A 14,350-nucleotide genomic window follows, 5' to 3' on the forward strand; every position below is an offset into this window, starting at 1 on the left:
CACCAGGGCAATATTGTCAGGGATGCCTTTTGTTCTTGTTTTCAGTGTGGGACCTGACAACATGGCGCTGTACATCCAGCTGTTCTCCACGGATGTGTGTGTGGGTGGATGGGGGTGGGAGGGAGTTGGGTTGTGAGCATCCACGTTCCTTTTATGGGAGGCAGGAGTGGCACATTGTGTTAACTCTTTATTTTATCTCGTAGCTGTACTTTTATACTTGTAAAAACCTAGTACGTATGCAAAGTTGTGCTTATTTTGCATAGAACTGCAGGTTCTTTGTAGCTTTTCAATGATTTTTAGTGCACAAGTTATGCCAGTACATAACAGCCAAAAATAAAACTTGCAAACAGTTATAAATTTTACTCATAGTGATTGTAAAACCACAAACCATAGGTTTAAAATAAACAAGTCTGAAATTCAAACACAGTGCAGGGTGGTGGGGCAGGAGGGATAGCACACCAGAATGGGGATGGCTTGCCTTTGCTGCTCCATCTCCTTTTTCCTTCTGGGGTTGATGCCAGAGTTCAAAGTTGCCAAGTGCATTAGAAGGTGCACATGTACTGGCCCCTCATGTGATGTTGTTCTCATTGCTCTGTGCTGGAGCTGGGGAGGGGAATCACCTCTGGGAGCTGTGGGGCTACAGCAGGGAATACTGCTGGTATTCCCAGTACTTCGTATTGCCCAGGGGCTGCAGAATATGGCTGAGTCCTGGTTGGGAGGGTGGTATTGTCTGAGGGCCTAATAGCAGCATACATGCCTGCACAGCATTCTTGTCTGCGCACTGCCACCAGGAAGTGCTTTATATATCCCTGTGCTCTCTTTCACCCTCATGTCTTTGGCAATGGCAACGCTGTCCTGGGATACCTCAGTGCAGTCTTGGCCTAGCTGCCTGTTTTTCTCCCTCTCAGACATCAAAAACACCCTTCTGTTGTTTTTGTTTCTTCTCCAAGTCTTTGAGGAGGGCTCTAAACACCTCATCCTTAGACCTCCTTTTCTTCCCCCTCAGATTGTTCAGCAACTGCCAAAGGCCCTGTCTCGCTGCTGCAGGTGCCATGGCGGAGGGAGCAGAGGGAAAAACAGGCAGTTATTGTTCATATTACAACTATTTCCGCAGAAGCAATGGCATTTTTTTAAACTTCTACTGCTTAATTCCCTTCCTGCAGGTTCATCCTAGTCTTGGGGTGATATGCTTTCATCAGGAAGAGCCAATGATAACATCATGGCCCAGTGGCATGTGTCCCACTCTTGCTGCAAAACAGAACCTGTGTAGTATCAAGGACAGCACGTGCAGAAATTATAAGGATAGGGCAGATAATTTCTCTCCAACATCCACGCCATGCACATTTTAAAAAAAACATACCTGTGCATGTGTGTGATGGAGACTTCCCTCTCGATGGTTTGTCTGCCTTGAATGAAAACATGAGTCAGCCTTGCAGGGAACACTTGTCATTGTGAGCATGATGTGAATACATTCCACATTTCACGCTTGTCCCAATTACAAAATACTGTGCTGTGTCTCATAGGAATTTCCATACAGGATCAGAGCAGGGGTCCATCTAGTCCAGTATGACGTCACCATTGGTAGCTGGTAATGAGAGGCTACTGAGGCAATACCGCATCTATTAAATGCCTTCTCCTTCCTTTCTTTAAGGAAACAATCTTTCTTGACCGATCCCTTACTTTTCCCCTTCTCGCCAGCTGCGCGATGGAGAAAGATGCAGGAGGTGATTGAACTAGGGGAGGAAAGCCTGGCAAATTCTAGCTCTTTCAGTGCAGCACCAGAGTGCAGTAAAGTGACGGCGGGAGGGGCCGGCAGCAGCATCCAGCCCCTCCAGTACTGCAGAGCCATAGTTTACAACCAGAGGCTGGTGGAGGTCTCGAGAGCAGGACTGAGAACTGCACATGCTCACAGGCTGCCTGTTCTATCCCCTTTGGGACTAGAGAACTGACATCTCCTTGCTCCTTCAGACTCCGATTTCCTGGGTTGGGTCCTTGGTGCTGCCCTCTGTTGCGGGGTGGAGTTTTGCACTGGGACTGCTTGGACTCTTAAGGGTACAGCTACATTGCAGTCAGAGGTGTGACTGCAGTTCAGGTAGACACGCCCACACTAATTTCAATCTAGCTCATGTAGCTAAAAAGAGCAGTAAAGTCTGATGGAGAAAGATGGCTAGAGAGACAAGGTGGGTGAGGTGAGATATGTCACTTCTTGTGAGGAGAGAGAAAAGCTTTCGAGCTTCCACAGAGCTCTTCCTCAGGAGCAAGGAGGCAACAGGCAGGGGCCTGAAATCAAAGAGGAAAAGAGAGAACACGGGGAAGTTTATGACCTGACAATAGGCGAGCTGGAAAAGGAAGCACAGGGAACCTGAGATGCAGTGAGGGAGTGAAAAGCACAGTAGCTGGGCAGCTCATTTTTTTTTAATATATTTTTTATTTTTAGGAGGAGGAGAGGAGCAATGTTGGGAGTTACAGCAAAGTAGCTATTTGCAGGGGAGTGGGTGGCATTTATTCGATGGGGGAGAACAATCCCACTTCTTTTAGTTGGTTGGTATTATATGGGAGATCAAGAAGTGTGTGTGTGTGAGCTAGATAGAGAAATTTGTGTGTGTGCACGGTCTGTGGGTGTCTAGGAATCAATTTTTTTTCTGACTGGGAAAGGGAGTTGATATCTATTGTCATTGGCATCGCTTATTTTGAGCACCATTGCCTAGCAACCACCATAGCTGGCACCAGGTCTTAAGAGGAAACTGAAAGAAACACTGCAGGAAGCAGTCATGGGATAGTCTGCCCCAGGGAAAGTTTCTGATATATTATATAATTTTAATTCTGGCTATCCGTGCCCTCCATATAAAATTTTAATCTCTTTTTGGATCCTGTTAAGCTCTCATCCTAAATTATATCCTCTTTTCCAAATCTAGTCAGTCTCCCTGCTAAACATGATGCAAGCTCCATACCTTGGCACTTACTCTGCCTAGTGTGGATATGCAATTATTCCAAGATTTAATACGGAAGCAGCCAGTTTTTGAAAGTGTGAACACTTAATCTTCAATTATAGTAACAATTCTTTGCATCAGTGACGCTTAACCTCATTAAAATGATTAAAAAAAAAAAGCTAAAACCTCAAACAATCCTGTTAATTATTGTTCATATTGTCCTTGGGGGGAAAGTGGTCAATTTTTAATTTGTTTTCCAGAGTTATATGCATCCTTTATTTCATTTTCTAGGTTATACAGTAGGCATTGTTCTCTGATCACCAAGGATATGCTGGGAAACTTTTTGAAAACAATTTACAATAAGATGTCTGGATCTGAAGCAAAAAAACAGCCCTTTAGTTAATCAAAAAACATGTAACTAATAATGCCCTGATCTTGCAAACACATGCCACTGGGAAGACAATGGAACTAATCAGAAGCATGAAGTTAAGCCTATACATAAGTCCTTGCAGGACTGTGACCCAACAGCATAACAACTTCTGTTACTTTTTGGTCACAAAAGACGTAATTGACTCACAAAATGGCCTGCTAAGTGCACTTATATACACATCTAATGCTACACATATTGTACTGCGTAGTGCAGCTTGCAGTACAGAAAAGCTCCCCCGCCCCACAGAAAGCAAAAAGGGATTCAACTTTAGCTCCACCACCAGAGGCCTGTTAAGAACTTGGATTATGTTCCCCTGGCTGAATATGTACAGCTTGGCTGACGTCCATATTTATTCAAGCAAGGATTCGTGGCGATACCCTTGAGCAAGCATTAGTCTACTGGCTTTAGTACATTAACGCCACCGTTCTTCAGGAACTGGAGGTAAGGCTGTGTGTGGGGATAAACAGCAGACTCCAGAGTTACGGTTTTGGATCCAGGATTATTTGAATGACAGGAGATAAAAAAGACCAGCATCCAGTGTCAGCCACACTTCCTTCATTTACAAAGGAATGGGCTAGGGACACAGAAAGTAGCTGTCTCCCCACCTGCCTCAGTTACCCTGGAAGAGGTGTGCAGGGGCTGACTTTATGCTCAGAAGCCCATTTTCATTGTCCAACTCTTACATCTGTTTGAGACCAGTCCACCAGGAGCCATGTTTTTTAGAGTGCATGACCTGCCTCTCGCTGTCAGGATGCTCTGATACAGACACCAAGCATCCTGGTATGGGGATCCAGCCACAGAATCCACCTCCAGAGCCATGCCAGATGAGGTCTAGTCTGTGCTCAAGATACATAGAATATCGGGGTTAGAAGAGACCTCAGGAGGTCCTCTACTCCACCCACCTGCTCAAAGCAGGACCAATCCCCAGACAGATTTTTGCCCCAGATCCCTAAGTGGCCCCCTCAAGGATTGAACTCACAACCCTGGGTTTAGCAGGCCAATGCTCAAACCACTGAGCAATCCCTCCTCCCCCCCCTAATATATGGAGATATACCTATCCCATAGAACTGCAAGGGACCCTGAAGGGGTCCAGCCCCCTGGCTTCACTAACAGGACCAAGTACTGATTTTGCCCCAGATCCCTAAGTGGCCCCCTCAAGGATTGAACTCACAACCCTGGGTTTAGCAGGCCAATGCTCAAACCACTGAGCTATACCTCCCTTACATGTAGCACTCTGCAGCCAGGAAGTCATGTCAGGCCATGGATCTTAGCCTCGCGCATACAAGGGCAAGGGTATGACTCCATACGTTTGATTCAGTAAAACCTTCTCACACTCAGAGGATCCATAGAAAGATGTTCTTTGCAGGTATCAAAGAGTTTGGATTGATTTATGATGCCCTGCACACATGCAAAACGTGCATTGATAATTAAAGGATTTGTTCTGTAGATTTCCCCAAGAGTGGAGGTTAGCCATATAGTCATGTCTGCATATGCTGTGCAGTACAAAACCAATTACCTACAGGCTTTGGGGGGAAACAAAAGCCTTTGAATGCCTAGGGATTGATAAAAAGAGAGAGCAAGACTTCTCTAGCTTGACAGGCTGTTGGATACATTTAGAGGCCAGCTGGCTTTAGAAATGCAATGACACTTTCCAGTGTTATTCCTTCAGCTGAGGATCTGGCCTTATAAATATATTGGGGGAGGTTTTTTTCCCCCACTTCAAAAAGAACCTTTTAAATAATAATTACATTTAGCAAGCACTGAACTTGCTTTTCTGCTTTGAAATTAACACAGCAGAGCTCCATTGTGGTTGATCAGACAATTAAAATGGGGGGAAAAAAAGAGACAGATGCACCTGTATTATCTACATTCCCCCCCACAGTAAAATTACTCACATTAGAGATGTAATGGATGAAAATGTAGATACAATAGTTTTATAAATGCTTCTGCTGTGTGGGTGAACCAATATAATCTATGCCTGCAATATGTATTATTTTGCATTCATCTGGAAATGAACAATGCACAAAAAAACAAATGAAGCCATTTCACAGCATCATTTCCTATCATAAAGCATGATAAAGGATTCTTTTTACAGTCCAGACTTCCAGGACCTGACAGATTTTGCGGCTCAGAGACAAGTTACTTTTTCATAGCTGCATGGGAGGTATTTCTTGAGAGAAATTAGCTTAGAAGGAGGTGGGAAACTGTTTTTCCAAGAGCTTGTATACCAGGCATAGGATGAATAGGATTATAAATCAAGTTGTGTTGAAAGCAAATAGTCATGAACATTGATATGGTGAGCATAATGGGCTCAGAATTATTTTTTATTTCGCTAAGGATTGGTTTTAATCTAGATCAGTACCATGGACAGCAGTGATGAATTATGCTCTTTGCCAGGTAGCTGTTGGATGTAGCTAAAGATTTGCCTACACTGGAGCTGGAGGTGTAATTGCCAGCCTGGGTAGGCATACCTGCTCTAGCTCTGATCAAGCAAGCAGGCTAAAAATAGCAGTGTAACTACATCTGCCCCATGTACATACCTAGAGTTTCAGACAAGATGGTAATCAGGATGGCTAGCCTGTCCTAGCACCTGTGCATGCTTTTTAGCATGCTAGCTCCATCAAAGCTAGCGCAGGTATGTCTATGGAAGGTGGAAATTACATCTCCAGCTCCACTGAAGATATACCCTTAGTACAACAATACCAACTAACCATCCCTAACCCACTTCTTGCTGCAACTCAGAGCGTGCAGCTCCAGCACCCGTACTGAAAAAAAATTACAAATGTGGTCTACTGGATCGAGCACTGGACCAAGACTCAGGATACCTGGATTCTGTTACTAGCGTGGCTGCTGGCTGACCTTGGGCAAGTCACTTTCCATTCCTGTGCCTCAGTTTCCCAATGTGTGAAATGGGAGTAATGACACCTCCTTTATAAAGCACTTTCAAATCTACAAAAGAAAGGTGCTATGCAAAAACTAGGTATTATGCACACTGCAATTTACACACATTTTCTTATGTACTTTTTCCTAACTCTAGTTTAAGTGCATGATTATTAGTGATTTCTATGATGGTAATGCCTTGAAGTTCCAATCAGGGCTTCATTGGGCTAGGCACTACACGTGTGTATACTGATAAGACAGTCCCTTTCCCAACTAGTTTACAGTCTAAGTACAAGACAAGAGACAACAAACAGACGAGGGGACCATAAGGTAACAGACAGTTTTCATTAGTATAATAAACAGCAGTCACAGCACAACGTGTGCCTCATCACTGTCAGGTGTTACACAGAGTTCACACAGCAGTGTAATCAGTAAGAAAAGTTGTATCAACCAGTGACCATGGCATTTTTCAGAATGAGCGATAATAGTCAGTATACATGCTTGCTGCAGCTCTAAGACTCCTCGCTTTCTGCAGGTGCAGCTGGTACAAGGTCCTGCTTGTCTGAGACAGGGTTGTGCATGAGAGATAGCTGGCTGAAGTTGAAATATGATGCCCACCGTTTCCCCCCCCCACACACACACAAGGTCTGTAGCTTGAGGTCTGTAACTCTTCCTTCCACAGAATCACATGATGATTCACAGGGTCATACTTTCAAAAATATCTACCAAATCTGTAGCTAAATCATTATAAACTAGAGCAACCTCTCTCCAAGGATTTTAAAGCACCTTTCATGAATTAACCATCAACACTCACGTGTAGTAGGTAAATGTTGCCTTAGAGTACCCATCTGTAAAGTGGGTATCACACCAAAGAGGTTTAGAGACTGGTGGGAGGTCACACGGTAGGTCATTTACTTATTCCCAATTACTCTGGTCTAACTATGTGCTATCACCCATTTTGTGCCCAATCCTATGTCACTCAAATCTACAGGGGCTTTGCTATTAACTTCAATGGTAGTGGGAGAAGAGGAAAACAAGTCCTCAGACCTGGGAGGAAGAGGTGAAAAAGAAATGACGCTTATGTAAGACAAGCATCTGGCCAAGACAGGAAGGTTTGCATGGAGGGGGGCAGCGTTTGGTACCAAATAGTGAGATGTAATCAGTACAATATGGTCTATGACTCAGCAGTTTGCTTAGCATTGTGCAAGCCACCCTGCATGTTAAATGGTCTTCTGTGTGCTTTAAGGATGCAAACAATAGGGTACAAGGGAATATAAACCGATACTTTTGCTGTGCTATTGAAAGTACACCCTAATTCCATTTAAAAAAACAACAACCCTATGTTAAAAGAATATTAAGGTTGCAAAGTGAAATATTCACCATTTAGAAATGCCAAGATTAAGGTAGCCTGTGCAACCTTAATTCCTCTCCAAAACAGTCTTTAATTATAGGATCACGTGCTACTGTCTCCACAGAAGTAGAGCCCTGATTACTGAGTCTCCATCACTTGCTCCAAGAATTTGCCACCTTCTATTCTAAGCTCTGATTTAAACCCTACTGGAAACCATGAAAAGATTTCCAGGGACTTCACTGGTTTTAGATCAAGCCCACTGAGCTGCTGTTAATATCTAAAATGAGCATTTAAAAAAAAATCAGAAATGTTTTTAAAACAGACAAGGAATAGGTTAGTCAAACCTATCAGTTTATCATCAGACTACAGATTTGGCATAGAATCCCTACTTGCTACCTATGCAAGCATACACTAACAGAGAAGTGATTTGATTAGTCACAGCTGAGTCACAATTTAGACCTCCCAGAGCGAAACACATCCCTCATTATTAGAACAAATACCCAGCTGCCTCTCTTCTTCAGAGACAATTACTTATCTTCTGTATGACCTAAACCATAGGCGTGTTACCTGTGTTCCATGAAGCTGTTTTCCTCAGATTGAATATTAGCCTGTAAATGGATGAGAGGTCAATGAAGTTGCTTTTGAAAATTTACCTCATACTGTTTAAGTTATTATCTTGACCTTATAGCAACTAGTTATTTGGCACTGAGTTTTCTTTGATCTAAAACTCTGAGACACATGAACTTCTAACAAGAAAATGTGCTGTACGTAATATAGTACCTATCGGGAGGAACCTAGAATCCTCAGTTTCTGCTTCCATTCCCCACATCCCCTAAAAGGCTGCATGATATTGAGATCCCTCAAGTCAAAGAGGAAAATGTTCTTATTTTTGGCTTCAGCCAAAAGGGGTCACTCAAGATGCAACACGAGATTTTAAAGGTAGAAGGGACCACTACAATGATCTAGTATGGCCTCCTGTATCACACAGGCCAGAGAACTTCAGGCTGGTAACTCTTGCAGCAAACCCACTACGCTGTTGTTGAACTACAATATTTCTTTAGAAACACGTTACTCCCTCCTCCCATAGGGTAAATTTGCTGTGTAGGTAGCTCTTCCAGCTGAGAAGTGAAAGACTGAGCTAACCACAACTCCCCAAACCTGGACCTCTGCACTGCACTAAACCACCTGACTGGCTTAATCTATAATACTGTGTTTTGTGTCAACCATCCTAAAATGAAAAACTGAGGAATATACCCAATAGTCAGAGCCACTTAGTATTTTAACGTTTAAGGTTCAAGACAAAAGCAGCTCTACAATTCAGGAACGAAACTAGCTGGCAGGGTAAAAATGTAGCCCTCCTATTGGGCAAAGTACTTAAGCATGTGCCTAACTTTTAAGCACAAGAAGTCACATGCATGATCCTTGCTGGATCAGTTCCCTGAAGAGTAGAAGGCAAGATCTGCTGCAAGTGGCAGCTGTTGGCAGAATGTGGGGAAGTAAGAGAAATTGCAATATTTATTACATAAAACATTACATTGGATAATGTTTGCCTCAGTCTTTCCTTCCCCTCCTAACACATACAAAGAATTCCTTAGCTAACATACTACAGTGTTAGGTTTCAGGGGGTAGCTGTGTTAGTCTGTATCAGCAAAAACAATGAGGAGTCCTTGTGTCAACTTAGAGACTAACAAATTTATTTGGGTATAAGCTTTTATGGGCTAGAACCCACTTCATCAGATGAATGGAGTGGAAAATACAGTAGGCGGGTATAAATACACAGCACATGAAAAGATGGGAGTTGCCTTACCACGAGGAGCAGGGTTCAGTGCTAACGAGGCCAACTGAATTAGGAAATGGGCCACATTCACCCAGAAAGCTCCTTTGGACTGAAGGGACAACTGAGGGAGAGCAGAGGGCTGCATATGGGAGGCTGACCTTGAAGAATCAGTTAAATCCATCCCTGCAGATGTGACTTATTTCCAAACTTGCCAATAGAACGGCAAGACTCATTTTGTAATGGTCTTTACCAACACCCAACCTTCAGGGTTCACAGAGCTCTGATCTTGCCTGCCTAATTTGGCCCATAACTCTGTAAGGTCCTATATACAGGCTGGGCATTGACCACTAGGGATGGACAATCCTGTTTGGATAAAGTGAGACTCAACAGCAATCTTCATGCAAAGACTTGTGTTAAACCTGCATCCGAACCAAGCTGGAGGATGAGCAAACACTGGATTACCTCTTTTAAACAATCATTTTCATTTGCCTCCGCACTTTTAGATTCTGATGATGACTGCAAGGCATGGTGGCAAATCACCATGGGAAAGTCAGCTATCATGTTTCTGATGCAACAGAAATAGGGACTACCTTAAATCTTACTGTATAATCTTGAGACTTACTAACCACAGAGATTTGGATAGAATGGCTAAGTATTCAGAAATGTACATATGTCTTAGTCCCCTGGTGGCTGGCTTTTCTGAGCAGGGCCGCCCAGAGGATTCCGGGGGCCCAGGGTCTTCGGCGGCGGGGGGCCCTTCCGTTCCGGGACCCGCCGCCGAAGTGCCCTGAAGACCCGCGGCGGGGCCCCCCCGCCGCCGAATTACCGCCAAAGCGGGACCCGCCGCCGAAGCGCAGCACGGTCTTCGGTGGTAATTCGGCGGCGGGGGGCCCCCGCCGCAGGTCTTCGGGGCACTTCGGCGGCGGGTCCCGGAATGGAAGGGCCCCCCGCCGCCGAATTACCGCCGAAGACCGAGCTGAACTTCGGCGGAAGAAGCTCCTGCACCCGGCCCCGCAAGTGTTTTCCGGGCCCCCCGGAGCGAGTGAAGGACCCCGCTCCAGGGGCCCTGAAAAACTCTGGTGGGGGCCCCTGTGGGGCTCGGGGCCTGGGGCAAATTGCCCCTCTTGCCCCCCCTCTGGGCGGCCCTGCTTCTGAGACCCTTTTTCTTATCAATCTGAGTAAACCCCTTTCAAGTGTCAGGCCCATACCTCCATTTCTCTTTGGGATGGTGCCCTGTGGTCCAGCTACATCTTGTCTGGGTCTCCAGATTGCATCCCCTCCCCAGTGGCCAACCATAACACCTAGTGGGCCTCGTGGACTTGGCACCTACAAGAGTTCACCTTCAGAAGCCTGTGTCACTGCCTACTGCTACCGTCCAGAAGTGGCTTCTCCAAAACAAAGTAGGATTTATTTTGCCACTTAGAGAACTGGATTTAAAATAACAGAGTCTAACATGCACACTACCTTACCTATGCTTAGCATTCCTCTCAAGCATCTGGGTAGATGTGACTTAGTGTGGGTGTTTGTTGTTCTCTCTGGACAACAAGTCAGCATCTGTCAGCCTGCGGCATGCTTTCTCTGAGCCTCTTTGGGTCAGCTTCCAGTCGAACTGACCACTTCGCCCTTGCCCTTCTGCCAGGGGCACCTTTAACAGATCAGCATGTTTTTATCTAGAGCTTCTCAGCCTTGGCAAACAGCCCCATGGTCAGAGTTGGGGCTGAGGAATCCCTCTTCATGACCGTGAACCTGGCTATTGTTTGAGGAGAAGCCCTTATCTAGGCCTTTGTTTTGCCTTGTTCCTTTAACGATCCTTTTTGATCTAACTCTGTGCATTCAGGAAAGGCATTATCTCATGTATGCACTAAGGAGTATATGTGAGTTATAAATAATACCAATATTTCCCAGTTCTCTACAAAGTGCTTTTCTGAACTAAGGATTCTTAAAAGAGCCTCACAATTAGGTATCCACTCCCACTGAAAGTCGATGGCCGGTGCTATACAGAAGGTCAGGTGACTGGATCAGCATAGCCCCTTCTGGCCTTATAACCTAAGAGCAATGGGAGTTATTGAAAATCCCACCCAATACCTTTAAACCTTACTACTGGATCTTAATGTGCTACAAACAGTGTCTCACCACAGCTTACATCTCAATTACTGCAGTGCATTCATTTAAACAACCTAAGACTCATTTTTCCAGAAAGCTGCATTTGCAGTTTATTTTGCAAAGGGTGAGAAAAATAGACAAGCAGCTGTGGATAACTACAAATTTAAGCAGACATGGAGCGCACAAGCCTCTTTCATTAACATAATAAAGTCAGCCTCAAAATGTCAGCCTCAGATTTTTTTTCATCTAATAAAAACTGATTATTAGAGAGTAATTAACCAAATTATGTTTAACATACCTCAAACTCTCACAGCAAAGGTCAAATTAACAAATCAATTTGCTTCTATGGAAAATGACAGTTTGATTTATTGCTTAACTAATGTTTTGTCAGACTCAGTAATATTTGTCTAACTAGTATCCCAAATTATTTGTGACCCCTTCTTTGTAATTTCAATGTGTGAGCACACTGCATGGCTGGCAAGATGTTTGTGCAATGTTGGATCTGGGCAGGAGTGAATGATGGAGCAAACTGTGGCACAGGGATGAGCAGAGATAAGAGTTAATAATTATATGGCATTCAGAATGTTAGCCCCCAGTCACTAGGACATTACATACCTAGCACTTCTTAAGAACTACTACAAGTAACAGCTACTGGAGAATTCAAGGCAGCCCAATGTGGATCATGAATGATGCCTTTATTTATGAAAAAAGACCATGGGCTACATATATATTGCACACAAGATGATTTGATTCTGGAGTGAAATGTGGGTTTGACTTAAAACCCCCCCACTATTTGTAGGTAGCCCTACAATGCCTGCAGAGCCCCATATATTACTCTGTTTTCTAGAGATCTGCTGAGCCTTCTGAACCATATAACTGGTTTTAATGGGGCGGAGGGAGGAAATAGGTTCTTCAGCATGATTCCATGACCCAAAAGTACAGATCTTGAACACCCAGCATCCTACAGTTCTGAGTCAGTCCTATTGCTGCGAGGAGAAGAATTTAGAAAGTCTGAATAGTGGAAGCCTCCTGGTTGGGAAAAAGGGAGTAAGGGATAGAAGAAAATGGCACTCACCTACACTTCTTGTGTCTTCTTTAAAGCTCTAAAAAGAGAACATTTCCAAAGGGATGCTGATTAAAATCCTAATTAGGAACACTGTATGAGTGGATGCTAATCTTGTCAATGAGTCAGGTAGTCAGCTAAAAACAACATCCAGTTTATTATATAGGATGTAATTTATTGCCAGCTCATAGGCATTTGCTATTGTACTGATAGTCTACAAATACAAGTGATACTGTATTTGCCATTACATACGCGTGTCTGCATTTGGGAGTGAAATTCACCCCTGTGCAGAGGACCAGCACAAGGCCTATGTGCCACTTAAGCTCTGTTTTGGCATTTAGGCATACAAGATCTTTCTGTGGTTCTGTAAACCACAAACTTACTTTTTCTTGTTTATTATAAATTTGAATCCAAAGGGAACGGCAAGGCCCTTCATTAGATACAATGACAATGGCCACAATTTTCAAAAGGGGCTAGTGATTTTAGGTGCCTTAATTTTGGGGGGAGCCTTGGTTTTCAGATGCCAGGTGCTCAATGCTCTCCATACAGCGGGCCCCTTTAAAGGCATCTCAAGCTAGGCATCACTAAACTAAGAAAGCACTGGGCACTTCTGAAAGCCTTGCTCAATGGACCAAATTCCACATTCAGTTACAACTTGGAAAACCAATTGGTTTTAATGTGGTTTCAAGAACATAACAAAGAGCACAATTTGTACCAATGCTTGTAGGTAGCCAATTTATACTTACTATATTCCCACTCTTGGGCCAGGGTAATTTACTTTCTAAAAGCTGGGCAGCTGGATAGTGTTGTTCCTCAAAACTGCAACACATTATTTCTTGATCTCCAAAAGGGGATCAAAACATATGCTAGCATGTGTCTGGCTGTTTGTCTAATATGAAGATTTTAGGCATTCTGCGACAATAATGATTGTCCACTGTAATTGCTGTTTTGTTTAGCTTTTTATTCTGACAACCGCACTAATTATGTTCCAACCGTTTCAAAAAGGAAAAATGTATTACTCTAATTTTAAAACCATCCCATTGCCATGCCTGGATACATCACAGAATCTAATTAAGGAGATAAAAATTGCTTCTTGTATTCCTGGCCAATATAAAACAAGTCTGTGATTTCTTTATTGTAAAGTGACTTATCTGAAAAATATTTAAGTCTTTATGGAGGAAACAAAGTTTCCTTTTTGCTGGCTTCAGAGAGACTATTATTTTCTCTGCCTTGCCTCTTTTCTCTCTATCTACCTCCTTTCCAAGCAATATACAAGACACTCATGCATCTATAGGTTTTATTAATATTCACTGCTGTTTGCTCAGTTTACACAATTTAATTAAACTTGCTCTTACTACAAATAAAACCAGCTGTATTTCTTTATGTATGAGAAAGTCAATCACTCGTAGTGCTGGCTCCACTTCAGCTTTCTCAGAGACTTAAAGACACTTTAAAATGACTGCCAGATGCAGGCAAACCTGGCTTTTTATTCCTTTTTCCATATATCTCCAGATGAGTCAGTGTAAAATGTACAGTAGTTTACTGAAAACTGCCATTTCAAAATAACTATGTGAAAGAAAACACAGTTATGTACTATGAGCATTATCCGTTGCCAATATTATTTGTATTCCAGTAGAGTCCAGAGATCCCAATTGAGATGAGGGCCCTTTTGGGTTAAGCACCACATAAATGCGCAATGAGACCCCGTCTTTGTCCCAAGGAACTTACTGTCTACATAGATCAGATAGAGAAAGAAAATAGTGGCATCTCCATTTCACAGATATAGATCCATGTACCAAAAAAAAAAAAAATTATA

Source organism: Mauremys mutica, chromosome 6 (assembly GCF_020497125.1).
Source record: "Mauremys mutica isolate MM-2020 ecotype Southern chromosome 6, ASM2049712v1, whole genome shotgun sequence".
Taxonomy (NCBI): Eukaryota; Metazoa; Chordata; order Testudines; family Geoemydidae; genus Mauremys; species Mauremys mutica.